The following is a 24261-nucleotide window of genomic DNA, read 5'->3' on the forward strand; positions in this document are numbered from 1 at the left end:
TATTCAGGAAAGTTTGCATTTATGAAAATTGATAGTATTGGAGATATATCATGATGCAGATCTAATCATGGCTGCTGGTACGGTGAATTAAATTAAGAGCTGATTTGAATTTTTCTAATTAAAGATGTGTTATTCCTTCTTTCCTCATGTTTTCTCTTTTGGTAAAAGAAGCTTATTAAACAAATTTCAGGAACGCTTTGTGATTCAAAGGGTTAAAGCTTTAGCAAAAAGACCCTGGTGTCAGTGGTAGTTTGACTGTCTCAATGCAGTATTCAATGGGCACTGGTTTGTATTCAAAAATCATTGCTGATGTTTGCATAATTGTTATTGTTTGAACTAGATAGACTTGGTAATAAGCGTACCCAGGTACTGCAGGGTAGGATGCAGCAGCTTAGCGGAGCAAAGCAGAGCTGTACAAAGTGTTCTGTGTGCTCCTTCCAGCCCGAGAGAGCTCTCTCAGCTGCCTGCTTCCAATGCCTAAAATATATGCACTAAAAATAAAGGAAGGGCAAAAAGAAAAAGAAACTTGACTTATGTGGGAGTAAGCACACTTTAAAGGTAAGCTAACATGAATTAGATCAAAACCTATCAGCTCGTGATTTGCCCTAACAAATTAACTTCAGCTTTGCTGTAGTGCTTAGTTATGTAAAAGTAGCTTGTTTACGTAACTTCTCTTGTTTAAAGTTTTTTTAATAACACCAAATATTTTTCAAGACTTCAAGACATCAGGAACTTAAGAGTATCATTTATAGGTGTCATGTAGAATGTATTTCCATCGTTAGCCTTAATGGCTTTAAGAAACTCACTGTATTATTTAAAAAATAAACATGAAATAGTTCTTTTCACAGCATGAATAGTAGTTAACCTGCAGAGGTCAAAGAGTTAAATACTGTAATGGGATTTTTAAAGGGACTTCTTAATTTTATGACCAATAATATCATTTGTAATTTTATGTACTAGGAGGTGCCATCAAATTCATACTCGAGGGTGTTAGCTGATGACAGGGATAAGAAACAGTCCTCTCATCCCTTTTTGCCATGTAGGACATTGCGTAATTAGCCAGCTGTTTTCTTTGAAGCACCTAACATAGGCCACTGGCAAAGGCAGAATTCTGAGCTTGAAGGATAATTGATCCAATCTGGCTTGGTAACTCTATGTTCACTTGTCTACTCTTAAAATGTATATTCTTCAGATCAAAGATGGGGCGTTTTTGAGTTTTTCACTTTGCTTTCTGCTTACGAGCATGCCAGAGGTATACATTGCATGAGTTCTTTCAGGAAGCGGTCCTTCTGGAGCTTGTGTCGGCATATTTACTAGTTAGAGTTGTCCAGTGCTGTGACTACCTTTAAGGCTGTATAGTATAGAGAAATACTGCTTGCAGGGCATTATTCTTAAGGATGCTGTATGCCAGTTTTGCTAACTCAGGTTGTCAAATGTTAAGGCATGCTTGTATTGTTCAGTCCTTCTTGCCAGCTCACCTTCCCACTACCACAACATCCCTTAAGTGCTGGAATGCTGCTTTCAGGGACACTTTCTTAAAGAGGCAAATGTAAACATAATATTATTCATGAAGGAGAAAGGAAGATAAACAAAAGTGAAGGACAGTGAGCTTAGCTCAGCTCCTGCCTTTGCAGGGACAATCTCCTGTGATACTTCTGCTTCACAACATCAGAAAAGGTCATACACATACTGTAAGAAAGAAAGCACACCTGCAGAGGTAAGTATGGAAAAGTGTGTAAAGATAGATCTGGCATCATTTTGCACACGAAATTTTTGAGCAAAAATGCAGGCGCTGGCTAGAATCTTGCATTTCTGTGAAGGAAGAGGGAAGATTGTATGTGCCAGCAATGGAAACAGCCAGCACCTGCATGAGTAGTTAGAGGTTTTCCAAAGTTGGATGGGAAATTAATTGATTTATCTTTGCTTACAACTTTATATCAGAGCTTGAGGGAAGAAAAAAAGGAATATTAGCTTACAGTCATGATAAAGTTTCTGCAGATATTTCATTTTTCCTGTTAACTTTCAGATAGATCATGTGAAAGGCAAAGTTTCTAAAGATTACTTCCTTGTGAGTTTTCTTCTGTTACAGTCCCAACCAGTTACAATCTTCTAAATTCACACAGACACTAAGAAAGCTTATGACTTCAGTTAATTTTCTATTCTATGCCTTAAACATGTGTCAAGAAACCAACTAACCCACTGGTCTTCAGTCTTTTGTTGCTTTGCCGTTTCAGAACCAAAGTAAAATTTAATCAAATCTGTTAGGACCCATGAAATCCTAAGCTCGAGCCACTTCCCATTTCTGGCAGAAAAAGCAGAAGCAATACTAGTTCCCCAAATCCCTATCAAACGGTTGCAATATAAAAAGTTAAAAAATGCTATCTTGGAAGCTAGAATGGGACAGAAATTGGATAAGAACTTGCACTCATCTCTCCACTGTGTATATTCCTTGATACCTCTGTCCGTGTCCCATGTCTATATGTTGAAGTCAAGTTTTGAAAAGTCTCTGAGTTTTGAGTTTCCTTTCTTCTCCCATATTTTACACAAGGTTCCTCTGTGACCAGTGAGTGCATCCAAAGTTATGCCTGAGCTTTTCTAGGTCATTGTTGCTACAGAGAGCCATCGGATAAGCCATAGTCCCCTTCTGGTGCTGCCTCTGCCAGCTTCTGACCACTCTGTGAGCCCGTTCAAAACACTGAACTAGCAGAAAGCTAACTTGGGAAGAAAAACTGGATCATTTTTATTCAATTTGTGAACTGAACGAGTTTACAGAACAAGGAGGAGTGGGGGATGGAACTGGGAGAAATTAGTGGGGTGTACAAGAGTCTCTTTTGTTGACAGTAAGTTTCATCATTTCAGCCATGGTGTTTAGCATGGCCCAAGATGTCTGGAAATGGAGAAAAGCAGTTACTGTTTGATGGCATTACTTTTCAGATTTTGTGCTTTGATCTCCTCAGGTTTCTTAAGACAAAGAAGGTCATGGCTGGTCAGATGAGATCCCTCACTTCCCTTTCCTCTTTTCCCTTGAAAGCCAAAGCTACTATACTAATTCATACCTGCACCCTGCGCTGAGCCAGAAAGGCTCCATTCAGTCAGAAAGGCAACGAATGTGCAACAGTGAGCATTACTTTTGGATGAGACATCAAGCCAGGGTCTTGACTCTTTAAATAGAATGAAACTATGTCTGGACCAAGACCATCAAACATCTGTTAATCAGACTCAGGAAATGCTGAGATGAGAGTTTAAAACAGAGGTACGGCTAACAGGTTGCTGTGTAACCAAGAGAGATCTGTGTTATTTGTCATCTTCTCTGAACATCTACATCTGGATAGAAGTTGCATGTGTTCATTAGCACAAGTTCACGGATAGTAATGAACTAAGAACTGGCAGCCTTTTCTCTGTCTGGACAGTGCAAAATAGGTTGTATGTACTATTAATTAGAATTTCAAGAGGTTTTGTTGCAGAAACTCAAAACATAGCCTGTATAAAAACATGTTATTGAGTAATTTGTGCAATCTGTATATTATAGAGGGTGAAATGAAATTTCTCTTTGAAAAGCTATCGCTGTAGTAGTTGGACTATTCATTCTCATGTGTTATTTCTGTCTTAGAAACACGACAGAACAAGACAGAAACACAGAAAGAGAAAGAAAGAGAGCAAGAGAGAGAAAAAGAAAATGAGAGAGAGAAAAACAAAGAGAGAAAGAAAGAAAAGAGAAAAGAAAGGAAGAAAAGAAAGAAAAGAAGAAAGGAAGGAAGGAAAAGACAGAAAAAGAGAGCAAGAGAAAGAGAGAGCAAAAGAAAGAGAGAAACAAAGAAAGAAAGAAACAAAGACAGCGAGAAACAGAGACCGAGAGCCAAAAAGACAATTCCGGTAGACTTTCTGGTAGAGTTTTCAGTAAAAGACTCATCAAAGCACCAGAGGAAGCATGTGGAGGATAATTACTTAAGAACAAGCCAAATGCTGCAACATTACCGTAAGCCAGAGGAAGAAGGCTATGAAATGCTGTGGGCACCTACACACATCAGGACAACTAAGAAGAAAGGTAGGTGACTGTTTACTGCTATGATACCTATTTCACTTTAAAAGATTGAAAATGGTGAGGGTTTTGAATCAGAAATACAAATGACACATTTTTCTATGATACCCTGATGTCCTGCTAGCAAGTGTTTTCCAGTCAATCAATCAGTCACTCAAGTAGTCAAAAGCTTTAACCACATAAAAATCTATTGAGAACAAGTTTTATTTACAGTGGTGACCTGGCCAAGAAAGCTCACAAACAGCAATATGTAACATCACTTACAGACATACAATCACTATTGTATATTACTAGAAAGCTCCCAAACATATCACCAGGCATAAATCAATTACATAAAATACCACAAACATCAAATAAACCAATAAAAGAGGGAAGGTCATAACACCACCAGACATGTCATGAATAACCGCCACAGACATCAGCCAGTGATTCATCCACAGTATGAATAAAAAACCAAAAGATATACAAGCAATTCCTGTTAGATCCTTTTGTGTTCTGTTAAAAATGTGTTACTGTCTTTTGATGTTCTCTATTTTACAGCATTACTTCTATCTACATTTCACTAAGGGCATCAATTATTTTTAAGGTCTATGTTAATTAAAATTGGAGGGTTTGTTTGTTATATAAATGTGCATTTTAGCATGTATCTTTTGCTTAGCAATTCATCGCATGTATTTCCTTGCTTGCTTATAATCGGTAATACTTTGCATTTAGTAATATACTTCACAATATTATTATAGTTTGGTCTACTAAAAAGAATTGGACATAGAACACAACGGGAGCCATAGTTTGGTATCACTGTCATTGTCATGTGTGTGTGTCCCCTCCACCCGTGCCCTCGATTATGAACATAATTCAAAAGCCACTAAGATTTGAAGAACACTACCCCCAGGTAGCCAACATCTCTTAGAATCTGCACCACTATCTGTATATTTGCAGCAAAGAACACATATAAAACCATCATTAAAGTGCATCTTTAGAGAGCTGAGAGCTTATGCATAGAACAGCATATCTGTAATGATTAAATGTGATGATTGCAATCAATCCTTTTTTAAATGCCAGATCATGGCTTTCTTAGTATGTGTGTCTGTATGTCTTATTCCCAGAAGTCCATGTTAAATGCCTACCAGTCTAGAGGGGTCTTATTCCTCTGTACGGGCAACTGGAACCTACATTTATATTTTTGCAAGGGCCGCAAGAGTTTAACCTTCACAAATTCTGGTTTATTTGGTAGTGTTTAACACATGGTTTTCAGGTTGCATTCAAAGCAGATGTCTCATCTATTTGAATGAAATTTTATTAAATAAATAATATAGAATATGCTAACTTCCACCCTCTGCTTAGTACTCCCAACTATTCAACATTAATATAATGTAAATAAGCATTACCTTCAATCAAACTTGACAGAAAATTAGATAGCTTGTCTCATCAGATCCTGTTCTCAAAGGGGACATTTATGAGCGACTCAAAGGTGGTGATGATATTGTCCGCCATTTACACCCCAGTAGTGTTCAGCTGGTGAGACATCAGCAAGACAAGCCTGTCTGCTAACTTGGCAACAAAAGCATTTGATTGCTGAAAACAAGATTTGCATTTAAAACTCCTGTATAGCTAAACTGAATGTAATTGAATGGAAAAAGTGGGTGAAAACATTTGGTTTATTTATATACATCCTCTTCAAGACATGAAGTTTATTCTGAAATTCAGAATAAATAGATCATCCAGACTCTGATCTAGATCCCCTGCTTTTAAACTGGTGATATTGGCTGAAAATCAGACTGCCATCATTTCAGATTAGTCATTTTTGCTTCATTCATAACATATGCACTTAGAAGCAAGTTCTGCACATTTTAAAAAAAATCCAACCCTTCTATGCATGCACTTTTCAGATATAGACCCAGCTAGTATATGCTAACACCAAGCAATTTGTTTTGCAGCATGTCACATAATTCTCTTTTTTTTTACACCCAATATCTATGATTAAGAAATGTAATACATACTAAGAAAGTCTTAGATAATTTACACGATGCATTAAAGTGTTTTGCATGAGAATATAGTATGATGCAGACAGCAGAAGAATTATGTCTTTCATTAAAAGGTTTGCAACTCAGTGTGCTATGATATAACTATAGCAGTTTTTCTGTCTTAGTGAAGGTTTTTTATTTTAAACACTGCCTTGAAAACCAAGGGATGCATATGCAATAGCACTACTTTAGCTATATGTTTTAACTTAATATCACCTCTTAGTAATTACACACTGTCAGTTTACCTGCTGTCCCAGGGTTATGGGTGAACAGCCATGCTGTCACTGTTCTTCATCTCTCTGAATCTTTATGTAAGCAGTAAAATAAGATGGCATTTTTTCATTATTTAACGTTTTAAAAAAATCCTAGTTCAAAGCCTATTTGAAGCAGTTCATCAAGAATGATATACATTAAGGTCAGGATTAAAAGAAAACCAATTACATGGAAGAAATATGATTTTTGCCACAGATCCTTTATGTGCAAATTAGGATGTGTATTTGCTGCCTAATTTAGAAAGCACCAAAGGACAACTTACAGGGATGTAGAGTAGCCTTTGGAGGAGTTCAGCGTCTGTGTTTCCTGAGGAATTTAAGCAGGGAAGAGGAATGGTGCACTTCACAAAAAGGCTTGTGTTTGGGGTAAAACCTGGTCGTTGCGCAGCACCCTTTGCACTACCTGAAAAAAACACTTTAGGTGTAGACTATCAGCTTGGAAGCTTCTCCGGCTTGGAGTAATCTCCAAATGTGGCAGTGTGCGTGTAGGCTGTTCTGCATCCTATTCATACTTTCACTGTGTTGCTGACAGAGTAGACAGAGCTCTAAGCTGATGCAGCATTTAGATGCTGACTGTAAGAATGGTTTACAAGGCAGAAAAGGTTTCAGCTCTTTGCTTTTCAGGATCTGTTTCAGAAGCACAACAAACCATGCTTAGAGCCTTACAGATGTCTTCCCTCTCTCCCATCCACTGAAGTTAAGAACAACCTGCTGCAACAGTTTCTACCCGTTTTCTCTTTCTTACATTGTCTTCTCATCACTTGTCTATTTCATTTTGTGTTCACCAGTTCTTCATATTTTTACACTAAATATTTGCTTGGAATATGTAGCTATGAAGCTGTTCTTTCTTTCCATGTCAAAAATCTGCTGCTATATTTTCAGGAAAAAAAAAATGGATTGTACTTCTTTGTAACATCCAGACATCATGACCAACATTTTACTGAACCTTTATCTCAGCGTGTAGATCAGCATGATAGGTAGTTGTTTCACATCCTCACCAGCTCCATCTAGGTCTAAGCATCTACAACATCAGGGGGTAAGTGGGGATATTTTGTTCCCTGCTCAATGCGCTATTACTATTGTTTAGCTTGTGGTGCTTTAAACATAAAGTATATTTGAGCTTCTGGTGCAGCTAAGAATGGTGATACCTATCTAAGAACAGTGACTATAAACTAAAATGCAGGAGATTGAGTTTCACTTTATAATAATTAATATTAGCTGGTATAAGAGCTAATACCATTTTAGCTAAGTGGTAAAAAAGACTGTGGTATCTAGCACTCAAACATAGCTCCTCTGTTTTGCTGTTTCTGACTAACATAACACACAGACTTAATAAATCCAAGGCTTTTAAAGGATTTTTCCATAAGATATTCTGTTAGTATGTGGGCTTAGGTGAAATTTGTCAAGCTGTATTTAAAAACAAATTGAAGAAGCAGTAAATCTTTTGTTGTTTGGCCAGAGCTTACTTGTACTTTGGTGCAGAAGGATAATAATGTTCTGTGAGTGCAAAGCTGCCAACACTGAGAACCTGTATATCCTCCCAAGACTTTGTTTATAAAGACAAGAAAACTCAGTGTGGCTTGTCCTGCAGTGACACTTCACCTTAAAGGAGTTGTGTGTCTTCTGCATCCTCCTCCCCACAGACTGTGGCAGGCTGGAGTCACGGCCCATAGGACTTGGGTAGCAGTGTGTTCCCAGAGCGGAGGAGAAAACTTCAAGGGACATAGAGCTATAACTACCCCCATGCAGCACAGTGTGCTCAGATTAATGATAGCAATATGCAAATTCTTGACTACTGTAATGGCTTTTAAGGGTGTGGACATCTGGATGCCTTTTAATCTAACAGAGCGCTCAATTCAATGGTATCATGCATCAAGACACCAATGGTATAGTGCTATTTTTGTCTCTTCCTGCTAACTGAGCTGAATTCCAGACCCCTGTAGTGAGGCCCATGGCCCTCACTTGCTGTCTAGTTAATAAGTTGCTGCATGAATTACAAACCATCTCCCAAATGCTCTGGGGATCTGAAAAAGTAAGAGTGGCACTGACTCACCTTTTGAAAATGTGACGCATTGAGCTATGAATGAAAACTGTTATTATGGCAATTGGCATGTCCTGGAGGCAGGGGAACTCACAGCGGGCTGTTGCTACTATTCAAGGAATGGCCTTGTGGAAATGTCTTTATTTGATATCCAATTAGCTTAGCTGAATAGTAAATCTTCGATCTAGACAATCCTCTTTCGGCTCAGATGTTTGGAGCAAGTGACACACAGCTGGTACTTCACCTGATATAATTCTCCCAAGATCAGGGCTCCAGACCAGGGCTATGGGAGGACTGGACTATCTCTGAAATCGCTGATCAAAAATTAGGAATTAAGAATAAGGTCAACCAAGGGAAAACTTTCCATGGATCTTCCTGGGTTCATCTCTGCCACACAATGTCTTAGTGATGCCTCTGCAGCAAATTTGTATGTGGTCAATAACTCTTACGTGCTGTGACTTTCATCACTAAAGATTGCTCACAGTAAAAGTCACTGGCAGCTGAATTTTGAATGTGTGAAGTCCTACATATTACTAATCAATCCACTTCTCTCTTGCCAAAATTATCCATCTAAAATGGGCAGCCAAATTTATTGGAAACTTCCAATTTTAATATCAATCCATCTTAAGTCAACAGCTGTGAAATAGAGGAAGTAGTGCCTATTCATCTCTAAGAGATAGTAGGAGGATAGGTGCTTCACTGAAAGTAAGTGCTGTATTGATAAGGATCACAGGCATTCACCTGATAAAATGAGGACTTCTGTCTTCAAAACATGCTTTGAATAGTGCATAGGAAATAATTCATGGGACCATACACAGACAATAAGAGAAAAACTGATGATTCAAGAGCTTCTTATTTAGTGATCACTGCTCATCCTGTATATCAAGTATTACCACACCCTGGAACTTGAGAAAAACGTTGTGGGACTTGTGACAAAAATAGCATGCAGTCGTGTAACTAAAGGCTTTGGTTAGGTGCATACATGCAAGAGGTTTGAATTAGTTTTGTACAGACTTCCATTGTTCTGGCGTTTCTTATCTTTGGCGTGCTTGGCTTTGTGTCCTGGTTTTGGCTGGAATAAAGTTAATTTTCTTCCTAGTAGCTGGTATAGTGCTGTGTTTTGGATTTGGCATGAGAATAATGTGATAACACACTGATGTTTTAGTTGTTGCTAAGCAGTGTTTATACTAAGTCAAGGACTTTTCAGCTTCCCATGCTCTACCAGGTGCACAAGAAGCCAGGAGGGGGCACAGCCAGGACAGCTGACCCAGACTGGCCAAAGGGCTATTCCATACTGTATGATGTCATGCTCAGTATATAAACTGGGGGGAGTTGGCCAGGGGGCAGCGATCGCTGCTCGGGGACGGGCTGGGCATCAGTCGGCTGGTGGTGAGTGGTTGCATCACTTGTTTTTCCTGACTTTTATTTCTCTCTCTCTCATTTTCCTTTTCATTACAATGTAGTATTATTATTATTAATTATTATTATTGTTGTTGTTATTATTATTGTTATTAATTATTATATTTTATTTGAATTATTAAACTGTTCTTATCTCAACCCATGAGGTTTCTCACTTCTACTCTTCCAGTTCTCTCCCCCATCCCACCAAGGGGGGGAAGCGAGCAAGCAGCTGGATGGGGCTTAGTTGCCAGCTGGGGTTAAACCACAACACTTTGTAACCTTATAAATGTTCTTTCAGAATAGTTGTGGTACAAAATTATAGCAATCATTAAGCTGAGAGAAAAAGATGCTTTGAGGTATATAATCTATCGAATTTTTCAGACCAAATTTGTATGTTGTGATTTGCCATCCAAGGCAATGAGTATAGGGTCAAATAAAAACAGTCGTCAAAGAAGATATCTAAATGAGTATGAAAAAAATCTTTGTACATTTTCTTAATATCAGAGAGTCTTGCATATGTGATTGGGAATTTTTTATAGTTTTTTTTTATTATACTGACACACACAACTTCTGGTGGCCTGTCATCTGTATTCTGACATGACAAAAATTCTGAAGTGAGATGAGGATGGGAAAAAAAACAAAGGATATCTCAGGGTTGTTTGGGCTAAGGGCCCAAAACGTGACATTTCTCTCTCTTCGGAACATCTGTCCTTTCCTTGTATAAAGACTTACAACTTTAAGAGATGCTCTTTATCCATAAACAGCCATCTTCCATAAGAAGCTGTATGTGTTCTTATAATGCAATATAGATATACCCTGAAACACTTGCCTTGTGAAAAAATTGTAATGAAGTGGCACTTCATTTGAAAAAATGTAATGAAGTGCCACTCAAATTACACCAGGGGAAGCTTAAGATCTTCTGTATGTACCATCAATGACATGTTGTTTACATCCTCAGGAAAACGTTCCATACAATCAAAATATGAAATGTTAGAGATTTCTTACCTCTAGTTATCCCAGTTAATAGAGAGTATATATAATACAATGTACACAGATATCGCTGAATGTAGAGGCCTGTTACGTCCGCGTAGTGCCAGCAACACCCACACAGTTCAATTGATATTGCAAGAGGTTTTCTCCTTAAAGCTGCAGACCATTACAAAATGTCAGGCTTCCTGCTGGTGCTCTAAGATGGGAACCAGTTACAGAGACTGGAACAAATAATACAGCTAGCCTAGCTTACAGCAGCACTACCAGAAGTGTGTGCTTTTATTTACTAAGCATTACTCACTAAGTTCACCTAAACCCAGTTTCAGTCATCAGTGAAATGCTGAATCAGAGTTTAAGATCAAGTGAAAAGAGACAGCTTCTCTAAGATTTCCAAGGTAATACATTAGTTAAATGGAAAGTGTCCAATGATATTCTAATTTAAAATAATCTAACCCAAAGTGATTCAAGTTTTTATGTTGCATATTCTCATTCAGCTGGTGCAGAGATGACATTGTCACTGTGTGGCAAGTAGGTGCTCAGTAATAGTTTTGCTCTGTACTTCTCTTCATTGCTATCAAGCTTCTACACACAAAGAACTGCAGAACAGGTTTTTAGTTTGCCATTGTGTCTAGAATTTACATATTATTTTAAGTTGTAAATTATAGAAACATGCAAATTATACAGTATAAAACCATTAAATGCACCGAGTTCCACAGCTTCCAGTTATCTTAGTTCATATAAACAGAAAACCTATTTTTAAGTGTCAAAGAAAATTATATACTGTCTCAAAAACTGAGTATTATCTCTTCAAGGAGTAGTTAACAAGAGCACTAGCGACACAGGAGGCTCTGTTCTTTCATTATATGAACAGCTTTTGAAAATTATTTGCAGTACCTCCTGATGGAATGACAGAAGAAAGAAAAGGGTCTGTTTCTGGTGGTTAGCAATGTCTCTTGGATTCCGAGTTCTGTACTCTGAGGTCTTGAAGGTTCTTAAGGTCTCTTAATGTACTTGGCTAGTTTGAAAACTGGAACAGAAAAGATTGATAATATAATAGTTCTGCCTCTCAGCTTTTCAGCTTGTACATGAATTCGTATGCCTGGGAAGACTCTCCTAAGAGCTGCCTTACACTCCCAAGGAACTCAAAATATACTGTTAGAATTTGGTCCCCTATTTACAGTTAGGCCATTTTCATAATCTCAGGAATGAATAAGCTGCTCTCTACAAATATAAATATTTTTTTAACAATGCTTATTGTTAAGATTTAAATTCACATAAACAAGGGCAGAGAAAGACTGTATTTTATGGTAGCATCTTTTTCCAACGATATTACAGGGTACTGAATGTAGCTATGTGATCATGCACGAACATGACTCTCTTAAAGCCAGTGGGAGTGTTTGCTATCAATAACCTGATGAAGTTCATTGCTTTAGCAGAAGTTAAGTGCTTTGTTAAAGACTTGTTTTTAAAAAAATAATCCTTACTTTTGGAATATTTTGTTCATATTTCCAAAACTATCCATTTTACCATGTGAACTGAGAAGGTATTATAGCAACACAAAGTATTTGAGTCCTACAACAAGGGCTTCGTCTTAGAACTGCAAGCCCCAGTTAACAGCTTTTGGAAACTAAGGAAAGTAAGGTTCTAATAACTACCCTGGTAGTTCCACAGTAAATATACCTTCCTGTTGGCCGAGGAACATGCCCTTAGACTACTGAGGTTGAATGTACATTTTCTATTACTGCAGAAATAAAATTCCAGAATTAAAGTCTTGCATCCACTAAGGTGGATAGCAAAATTCCCATAAAGTTCAACAGAGTCAAGGATTTATCCAGATACTTAATCTCCAAATGGGAGTTTGTTTAATTGTAATCTCTGACACCATCTACAGAGAGGAAAAGTACCTCAAAGTGCAATCCATACGTTTTTGCCATATACTTAAAACTTTTATGCAAAACATACTGATCATAATTGAAATATGTTCTTTCATAAATTGATTTCACCCCACTACCATTTATGCATCTGTTTCAGCAGCCATGTACAGATCCATTACTAAATGAACAATCTCTATGCACCCTGTAATAAATTTTACACATTTCTAATCTTTTAACATTTATGGCACTGCTATCTTTAATTTTGAGAAAAATAAGGTTTGCCCATATTTTAAAATAGCATGGCTAATTTACTAAATGTGTAGAATGAACAATGCTTATTGTTGAGATTTAAATTTACTTAAACAAGGGCAGAGAAAGACTCTATTTTATGCTAGCATCTTTTTTCCAATGATATTACAGGATACTGAATGTAGCTATGTGATCGTGCATAAACATGACCCTTCTGAAGGAGGCTGCTGGCCTTAGAAGCAGTTCTTACTAGTGAAATTATAGAAGCTTGGATGGCCAACAGTATCAAGAAATAATTGCAACTTTATCAGGCTGTTCTCAAGTAAGTGCTGTCACTGCCTGAATCTGGTGATAAATTGCATTGATCATGTAGGTTACAGAACCCCTATCAGTATCAAAGGAAAGACATTATAGTTTGACAGTGGTGTCTCCATCGTCAACTTCTGGAAGTATTGTACTGTACTACATTGAATGGCTCATTTAATAACTTTTTATAAATTAAACAAGCAGAAAAATTATTCCTAGCAACTTAAAATGCTTAGGAGAATTTTTAGAACACTTAGTTTTAAGTGACACTTCAGATTAGCTAAAAGTTTGAACTCTGGATATTGCAATAATGTTGGCCAATATAATTGCAAGTAATGAATTGGTGAACGTGCACTCTAGAAGCCAACATCAAGCTCATTTTTTTAAGGACACCCATTTGTATGGGAGGGTAACATGCTGTATATGTCATGGTCAGTTAATAGAAGTTACAGAGGAGTTTCCACAAGCTGTGTGGAAACCCTGGCTTCAAAACTGACATGAGTTTTTTATATTATAGCAAGATTCTGATCCTGTATTCACGTCTTAGCTGTGAGTGTTTTAGGATTGCTGTAAAGCTCTGGGATTGAACCCGCAGTTCTAATACTTAATTTGAATGGTATAGCAGCAGGCTGTCACACTGGATGCTGCTATATACAGGTAAAATGTCATGTGAAGGTACTTTATTAATTTGAAACAAAAGATGGAATTCACAGTAAAGTCAAATCCACCCCATGGGCCAGACAGGTAATGTTTTTAAGCCTTTAGGAAAGCTTTTGTCACCCCTTCTGGTTTGAGCAGCTAGCCAAAATTTTGATTTTTTAAAGTTATTCTTAGGAGGAAAATTAATGATCAAGTCAGAAATTTTAATTTAGAAACTTCTACTTTCTTAATATGAGAATATAATTTATAAGAATATGGTGGAAAAAGAGTTTTAGTTTAAAAGTAGCATAAAGGAAGGGTAGGTATTGCCATTAGTCTAGCAACATTTTTTTCTTCTGTACTCAGTATGGACACATACGGAATAGACAGCTATGCACCCAAATCTGTGACGAGAAATTGAGTCTTCATAGGGAAAAATCCGATATCCAGTTCCTTGTGCTTCTTGTGCCTAATAAACAGGAAAAGTTTTGCATATTTTGATACAGCTTCCCTCCACCCCATTTTTTAATTATTTTGCTCCAGGTCTTAGGAAATGTGTGGCTTGGTCCTCAGCCTCATCTTAGCCAGCTTCAATGAGGAGAGCTAGGAATTCAAAATAAAGTGTCTCATAGGTTATGTCTGCTAACAAATTTCCACTAATTGACATCAAACTGGTTAATTTCCATATAATAAGTGTTGATTGATTCAAGGGCTTGACTCAACTGGCCAAGACTGTCCTTACAATGATCACTTATGGGCTACCTTTTTGGAACACAGTGGAATATTTAAGGTCTTGCCAGATTTCAAGGATGCTGGGAGTTGGAACAATGTTTTTAATCTTGGCTACTAATTACGTGGCAAAGGTATAAACTGGGCTTTGCAAATCATTATTTCCATTAGAAAGGTGTTGGAAGCAATTCCACTGAGGACTTCCCTCCTATTTATGCAGCTGTTATTCCCATGGGAGGAGGCCATTGCAGTCCTGGCTGAAACATGGGCTTCTGTTCTGTTTCCACAGCACTTGGAAGAAAAACAAAACAGGACTAATGAAAAACACACACGGGAAATGCTTTATTATTTCATCATCCTCACCTACTGAGATCTGGCACCACTCTGTGTTTAGGAAGAACTTCTCCCGCCCTCTCTCTCTCGCGCGCAGTGTGGTTGTATAAGGCTGACACTCTGTCATTTCCTGTCAGATCATTTCAGAGGAATTTGCTCTTATTTCCTCCCAGCCTCATCCCCTCCTCCCGGCCTCAGCCTTGGCTGCATGCCCCAGCAGCCATGCTGTGTTTACTTAACCGCATGGAGCGCTGGGCTGCCTCGGCTAGAACTGCTGGGGCAACGCACACACACGCACATCGTGAGCTCGCTCGCAGGAGTTCACGTTCACACTCAGGAAACAGACAACAATTCTTTTGTGAAGAAAGCATGCAAGGTCCAAAGCCAAAACTTATGCAGGGTCTTTGTAGACTGTAGGTAGGTGAGTTCTAAATTTTTTCACTGGACGTGGACAAAAATCATAGACTTTTTTTGGCCCACATGTCTCTAAGTAAATTTCTCTTGGAAGATGCATTCTTGATCATTTCACATATGCAAATTAAGGTATATTCTGAACTTACCTATGTATCACAGAATTCATAGTACATGACCATCGGTTAATTCAACATTCAAATAATGCGTTAGGATTAGCCAAACGTGTCTGGCTCCAATATATGTACCTACAGCACTGCATATATACATGGTTACTACTAACATTTTTCTATTTTGGCATACCTGTAACAGACTGGATAGATTAGCTAAAATGTCCGTGCCTTATAAATGGTGTAAAACTATTTTAGCACCCAACAATGGTGTGAAAATAAACCATGCAGAAACAGGACATTTATACTTGAATGATGTGTGAGCTTTTCAGTGGGTAAAGTGGTCACAGTTCATTGTTTAAAAAAAAGTAGTCTTAAGTCACTAATAATCTCTACACCAAGATTTATGGCAATGGAGAAAAAGAACTAAGCAAACTATCTGACTGAGAAGTCATTTCTTCCTTCCTTGGCAGCATAGGATTTGTTTAAATGCTGTTAGAAGAAGGCTCATTAAAGTAAGTTTGCCAGAAGTCTGGGAGATCGCTAAGTCCAACACCAGCTCAGTGCTCTTGATCTGGAATGACAACTTGTTTCCTAATATAAACTAGAAGTTTCTCACTGATACAGAAAATTAGAAGCCAGAGAGAGAAATACTTCCCTCTGACATAGTTATAACAATAACCATTATTTTGAGTAGCAGTCATAAAATAAATGATAGTTGACATTTTCTGACAACATTTAAGTTTTATTTAATATTATTGCTGATATTTATTTAATTTAAAGCTAATGGGCTATCTGCCAGGCCAGAACAAGAATGAATAGTTTCCATTCCACTTATGATAGAGTTTTTGTCCAGAATACTGTCAGAGTTTAGAGCAAAATCATGCAATCGTAATCTGTATAAGAGATTCTTTACTCTCATTAGCTGGAATTAACGTTTAATCCATGTCCTCTTGTAATCTGATACAATATCAGGCAAACAATTGCAGTTTTTCATTTTATGATTCATATCCTTTTTGCTTTCTCGGTTGCCTTGTACATTTAGTAGAGAGAAATAATTGATGCAAACAAGAAAACAGCAGGATTTCTTTCCATTTGCTGAACATCCACAGTATTGAGCCTTAAAATCTAATATTAACAACTTTTAGAATTTTCCAGTTTCTACATTTATGAAATAGGAGTTAGAGAAATCCTCGATTCCCAAGCTAAAATTAACTCACAGTATTAGAAAGTTTGCCCATGTGTCTGGAAGTGTGCTGTTAATTTTGCAAAGTAGCTATGTCAGGTAGGCACAGGTCTTTCTTCAGCAAATCAGTCTACCAAATAAGATACTTTAATTTTCCCGAGTAATGGTGGCAGAATTATAAGCACATTTTCTATATTTTTTCCAATTTAAATCATGTTTTGTTAAGGCAGAGGTACTCTCATGTACAGTTGTTAGTTTGTTTTCAGGACTATCACTATATGCCTTTAGCTTTCTTGAGTTTCTTTATATTTCTATATTTCTAGGTCCTTCATAGCAATGACTGACCAGAGCAATAAGTAATCTCAGTGGAGATATTTCAACCCAAGAAAAACATTAACATTGTTTAGCTCTGATTTTTTTTTAAAAAAGAGAAAACCTAAGGGATGCAAGAGTAGCTTGCTATTCACAGTAAAATAGTATGGAAAATTTATCGCAAATGCTGACATCTCATCTGAATATGATCCTGCTCACAACTACCAACAATAAAGATTTTCTTAAATTTTACTCATTACTTAAATGTATTCAGGAATTCTTTTTAACTCTGGTGAGTTTGCTATGAAGAATTTCCTGTAAGTATTCATTACATGGTAGTCAAAGCCAGAGCTCTGTTTCTTAGAGGTGATTGGGCAGGGCGCAATACTAGCCTTGACATTTTATGAATTCTGTCATAGACTGTATGGTCTCACTGTCTCCTCTGGAAATACTGTCTTTCTTTCTTGCTGGAGCAATCTGTGGGAAGGAAGAAAACTGTTTATTGGTGCTGGAAGCTGGTCAAAGCGATTACAACACAGAAAATAGGGTGTTGGAGTCCACTGTCCTACTTCAAAGCAGGAGTATCCATGTCATTTTTAATAGATGCTTGTCTACTCTGTTCTTACAGGCTTGCAGGGATGGAAACTCCTTATCTGCAGATTATATAAAAGCCTAAGAGCCTATTTAATAGCTATAAGATACAATATTCTTTCAAATATCAGCTTTTGGAAGAGAAGAAGCATTGAGGTTTTCCAGATAGAGATAGATCACTTCAGAATTTGCTGAAGTTGCCAGAAAAGGACTTCCACTAGCCACCAGTGACTAAGGCCTCAGAAACTATAGGAAAGTGGACCAAAAGGAAGGTGGGTGGAAACCTAGTACTGAAGATCAATAACAAAGTAATTTCTAGTAAGTGTACTCAGAAAGAAAAAAAAAAAACAAACCTCTGAGGCCATAACCCTAGAAAAAGAGATCTAGTCTAGGACTGTGATGACTCTTATTCCTCTGAAATAGCTTCTGAAAAGCATAGTTCAGATGAAAGAGGATCTATTGCAACTTTCTGTAGCAACTTCTCACATGGTAGTTTTTTCTATTCTGGGAACTATAAATAAAAATATTTTGGCAGAAAAGACATACACACTTATCATGACAGGCTTTATGACTTATTAACCAGAAGCTACAGAATGACTGAGACAGCATCTACAGCAGCAGAAAAATTGGAAGATTGCTCTACTGGGAATACTTTTTGTGATCTAATATTTTCCAAGGGAATGTTATGAGACAGAGGGATGAATTTCAGATCTATTTTGATGCACAGCCTGTAGATAAAATCTGGGATTGCACTGCTGTATTACAAGTACTTCATTATGATTCTAAAAACCTCAGTCTGCATATATAGGGCACACAGTAACTCTACAAGCAATTGTTCACCTCAGGGTGAACTAAGAGTCCAAAAAATTTCTCTTCTGAACTCATGTACAGAAATATGAGGGGCTGTTAGACCTGACAGTAAACGATCAGAACACAGATGTAGAAATACTTTTTAAATGCACACTTTGACAAAAAGTGAAAGTGCATATTCAGGTAGTAATGTTGAAGTTATATCATATGCAGCTGGGAAGAAAATATGCAAGCTGTTCTCTCCTGCATAAATAACCCCAAACCTATTAAGGTTCCTGGACAACAAAGCAATATGATGACTTTAATAGTACACTCCAAGTCCAATCATCAAGTTGAGCTCTGCTCCATAGATGTGCTGAGATCCTTCTGTAAGCGTAATAGTGGCCAGCTGGAGGAGGGATGGAGTGTTCCCCTTGTGAATGGTGCCAGTGGGAACGAGGTATGACTGGAGATGAAGATAACTGTTGGGATGGTCAGGAGCAGCATACTGATGTGGATGAGGTCCTACATACTCTTAGAAGAATTTTGTCTGAATAAACTGGCAAGTAAAAGTTCTGGATGGGCACAAGGCAGCATTTGTATTTGAGGATTCTGCAAATGTCCCCTCACACTTTGGAGAGAGGGTCTCTGGAGCAAGGAGGCCCAGTGAAGATGATGTGTTATCAAAAGCTGGGGGCAGGAGCGACCCAGGCTCTAAGTCAGGAGAGATGCAGCTGTCTAATTAGATCTAATCCTCTTCAGATAAGTATTCAAAACATTTTGCCAAAACTGAATATGAGAATTTGAATTATTTCTTTTTGATTTGTAAGTGCTGACAGTGTGCTAAGTACCACAAAAGAGAGAGCCCCTGTTTTGAGAGGCTTCCAAAATAAATATCATCAATTTTTTTTTCTGGAGTTTGGCCCAGTGCCCATTAGTAGCCAAACCGTGATACAGTCCTAGACATAATGACATACTGTGCTCATTTTCCTCTGAGAAAGATGACTGATGATAATGCTTATGAAGAATTTCAGCTCTGTTACATGGGGACACATATATGCACAGACTGCAGGGCCACGTGTCATTTGGGAAACAAACATGCATTCAGTATTTTTCAATGTTGAGGTACTTGCGTTAATGACCTGACTTTTGCTGGTAATATTTGCATGTGTAAAACTCACCAGGAAATAATTAGGAACGCAAGATGAAATCTTGATCCCACTGGACTTAAGAGGAATTTTCCTTTTGAATTAGAAGTTTACAATACCTCCATTTTCCTTGGTAAAGAGCGGTCAGCTTTTTGTTCTGCTTTTGTGCTGCCTGTGTCCAAAACCTACAGCTGTAGTATGTAATTCTATTCTGCCAACTTACTAAAAATAAGCTCCAAAATAAACCTTATCATAACTGTTATATAACCTAAAACTTCACATTATTTCTTGATCTGATTTTTTGAGTTTGAACTGATCTTTTTAATTTAAAAATTTAAATGAGAATTTTACTGAGCAAAAAATATGAAAAGGTCCTTCTTGTTCTGTCTCATAAATTGGTGGTTTAAATCTAATTCCACAGAAATCAACAAAGTTATATCATTGTAGGTAATAGAGAAAGAGAATCCAGATTCGAGTATTTACAGGAAATTCAGTTACGTACTTATCTTTATGCTATTACCCTACCTAGTAAAATTTTTAGTGCATACATAGCAAGTATTCTTCATCCGTGCCTCTAACAGGGAAAAGTGGTGGATACTTTTAACGTGTTTTACTTCTTTGGATTTGAATAGGGTCTTGTTTTTGTGAAATCTGGCTTGAATTCAAGTTAAAACATTGTTTGCTTTCTTTTTTTGTCTTCCTGCCCTTAACTATTCCTTTGCAGTGTGAAAATACCACAGCCTATGGTTGATGTCTTCATCACAGTGGAATGCTTTTAAACTTAATGAAGAGTTGCAATAAATCAGTACACTTCATTCTGCTTTCTATCATCAACACATACATACTTTCTTAGGTATTAATCCCCTCAGAGATTATTAGAAGTCAATAAGACGTGTTAAAAATAATGACTATTAACTTTGAAAAGGATTGTACCTGGTATCATAGCTGGTAGCTATCTTGTCTCCAGTGAAATAACATTTGTGCATTATCCATTTATGAATTGCTCAGAAGAAAAAAAATAATTACATGGCTTATGGCATTTAGCCACAACCTTGCTTTAGGATGCTGAAGCATGTGCCTTTTGTGCAGAACTGGGGCCTTAACTGGATGACCTGTCCAAGCAAGGACTTTATGTCATCTTGTGTTTGCTTGGCACCTACTACAAAGCACTCAGGTACTGAGGGACTCTATAATGGTCATAAAAATATCATGTCGATTTTTATTCTTCTGATGCTTCCTAGTTCTAGGTGTGGTAAAATACTCCAAGGGTAGGGCTTTTTTCCCCTTTGGTTAATGGTTTGAAACTTTTTACCCAAAACCCTCAGTCTGTCAGGGCCTTGAGGGCACTTATGGGCCTGTCTGTCCCTGCCCAGCCCACAGCCCAGGACCCCATGGCAGCCCCGGGGCCTGGCAGCCCCTGACCCAGCAATGCCACAGCAGGGCCGGTCTCCAGCTCCCCATGCGCCCCACTGTGCCGGGCCCCCCCACGGGCCCACATCCCAGCACAGCCTCTGCCTGTCCCTGACCCAGAGGGGTACCCGATGCCCAGGGCTGGGGCTGCCCCAGTGCCCCCCCAGCTGCCTTGCTGCTGGCTGGAGTGGGACGGGAGCCCCCCTGCAGGGCCCTGACACAGCTAGCCCCTCTCATTTTGTGTACCACTCGCACAGCTGTACACAACTGATCTGTTTGCAAGTAATTATATCTTAGCGTGGCTGTGGACCACTGCTCAGGGCTCTGCAGGTCAGTCTAAGAAACACTGCTTTAGAGGAGGGCACTCCACATCTCACCTCATCAAAAAATGGGTGCAAATAGTTTAAACCTAAACCCTGATGTTTGCTTCCCTGAACTTGGAGAACTTTTGATTCGAATCGTAATTTTTCAGTCCTCTTTCTATGGTTGTGCAAAACCAAATCAAGTGGCTCTGTCTCTTCTTGGCTGCAGCCTTTGCAAAATCTGAAAGCTGGATCTGCTAGGAGCAGGGAGCTGGGCAAGTGATTCTGCAGCTAGTGTTAACTCCCAAATTTGCAGTTTTAGTATTCTTGAAAAGGCTTTGGTCATTTTCTGGGCAAACACGCAAGTCAGTTCCTTTAGTATTTGAGTTTTGTTATCCTTTTTTTTCCTGTCAGCATAGTTAAATCCTAAGTAAATGTACTGTACCTGAAACATGCCTTTTTAAATACTGAGAGCGATGGGTAAGGCAGGTTGTTATATTTTGCTTCAGGTTTTGCTTCTTAAAGATAACAAGGAAACTAATAAAGAGTCAAGATATTTGTGAAAGCAATACAAAACGCCAAACAATGAGAGTGCATTCATTATTACTGAGAAATTTTTACATTTACATTTTTATATTTGCTTATAGGGTTGTCCCTAACCAAGGTTACTAGCTTATTAAGGAGGTTACTATGGAAACAGTGAAACAAGGTTTCACAGATTTCTTGATTGCCCTTCTCAGTTAGGCTTTATTATATTCCTTGTTGAAAACTAAACTATGCAATCTCTACAAATAAACAAGTCTCTCTTTGTGTGCAATATGTATTTAAGACTGTAAATAATTTTTTGACATCTTACAATGTATTAGAAGTCCATTTAATGGTTTATGTTCCATGAGGATACAACATATTTTACGAGATTTTTTGGTCTAGAAACAAGTTTAATGCCACCTTTATTGACAGCGAATTGTTAGTGTTCAGTTTTTCTGTCTTTGAGCCCTGAGTAATAAATCTGTAGTAGAAAGACACCTGACTGATAGGCAGCATAAGATAGAAAATATCTTAATAAAGCTTGAATTAAAAACATTTTTTAAAACAATAATAAAATCTTAAAATAGCTGTTTATTAAAAAATGTTATATTATAACATTATAATGTTATATTATAAACATCTCCCTGAGGATGACACTGGAGCGATGTCCACAGGACACGTTCCGCCCATGAAATGGGGTAACCCTTAGCAGATTCTGCAGAAGTTCAGCTAATGTCCAGACACTGCTATGCTCTCTTCACTGGAGGCAGATGCTTTTGAGATCAGATCAGATTAAGGCCTAAATCTGTAACTTTGTGCTTTGGCTCTCAAGGGGTGACCTTAGAATTTAAGGTAATTGGAAACAACTCTTTCTAGCTCTTCCGGTTTAGAAGAAATGCTCAAAATATGAATTTACAGTAACAAATATAGTTTGCTTAAGTGTTGAGACAGCCTCTACTGAAAGCCATAGTTCATTGTTGTGTTCCCAGTCTCAGCAGACTTCGCCCCTTCTTTCATGGAAAGATAATACAGGCTGTACAGCACGAAAGGCATCCCTTTACTCAATGTGGTTTGGAGGCAGTTTGTGAAATGAGATTTTTTGTCTGGCACTATTCCCTACAGTGGCTCTGGACTCAGCATGGCGTAAGGACAGTCAAGCAGTGGAGTAGGTGGGCCAGATGTTGTGTAGGCTCCATCCATGGAGGTTTCAAAACCAGACCAGATGTAGCCCTGAATAACTTGGTCTGACCTCAGAACTGATCCTGCTTTGAGCAGAAGGTTGCACTAGAGACCTCCTGAGGTCCCTTTCAACCCTTCATTATCTTATGATCCTATGTTTCTGGAGGAAACCCTCCCAAACTGGACATAAGCAGGATATCAAGCTACAGCTTCACCAAGGACACTATTCAGATGTCTGATCCACTCACTTTTTCCCTACTTTGATATCAAAAGTCTTCCAAAAGACAGTTAGACCTTTGAGTATAACAGGAGCAGGTTACTCCTCTCAGTACTTTTGAATAGTGCTCCAGAAAAGAAGTACTGCTTGAAGTCCTTTGAGATGTGAAAAGCAGCAGTATGTTGGATTAGACACACAATATTTCAGGTTTTTTCCTCCGCCATGGGTGCTCCTTGTAGTTGTAAATGTAAGTTGAGAAAGGTTGCTGAATTTCAAACGGATTGGATCTGCACTACAGCAGTTTTGGAAATTTTCAGTGGGTTAATGTCACTTTAATGATGACTGTGAGGCACGTCATCTGCCCTGTACAGCAGACTGGAACTGAGAGCACTTTTTCATATAAGGAAATACTCAGCAAAAACTTTCCCCTCATAGTCCTAGCTTCGAAATACCTACCTCCTAATCTTGCTTTTGCAGATGTACAATCTAATACATAGACTAAAAGATTTCCAATTGTCTCTGCTATTAATACATGACATCTATTTGTTATGTTTTGCCTTGGGCTTAACAAGTTTTCTCTAAAGTACATCCAAGGCAGATAGATAGTCAACATCTAAGTTCATTTTGGGGTTAGGAAGTTTACACCTTATATATGCTAACTTAGAGATACACTGGTTACCCAGAAGCTTTAGAGTTAGAGCTTGACTCTCTTTCTGCGGGCACTGAACCAGATCAGCTGCATTGGTTCACTGCCCAGTAGTTTTCACAGTGAAATACATAAGTTGCCTGTTCATAAAAGAGATGAGAGAACAATCTGCTGGCTTTGTGTAAATTCATCATCAATTTACATTGAAACATGGGACTTTGCCACTAGCCTGCTATTTGTTTTTGTACAGAAATAGCTGTGTATCTAACTGCTGACTGTACTGAACAATTGCATTATTGTAATGTTTAAATTGCTCCTAGAGGCCTATTTTAGCCTGATAAAAATTATAAATGAATAAATTAAACTGTGTTTCAATATTCAGCATTTTACTACTGCTAATAATTTAGGAGTTGATTTCCTTTGCCTATTTTATTAATATATTTATAGTACACAAGGAATATGCCGACGTTTAATTACTTTTTTATTTCCAGTACTTACAGAAACTAAAATTCTGCACTGGACCAAATTCAGTTCT

Source organism: Nipponia nippon, unplaced genomic scaffold (assembly GCF_047370975.1).
Source record: "Nipponia nippon isolate SJK-2023a ecotype South Korea unplaced genomic scaffold, ASM4737097v1 scaffold_5, whole genome shotgun sequence".
NCBI classification, from domain to species: Eukaryota; Metazoa; Chordata; class Aves; order Pelecaniformes; family Threskiornithidae; genus Nipponia; species Nipponia nippon.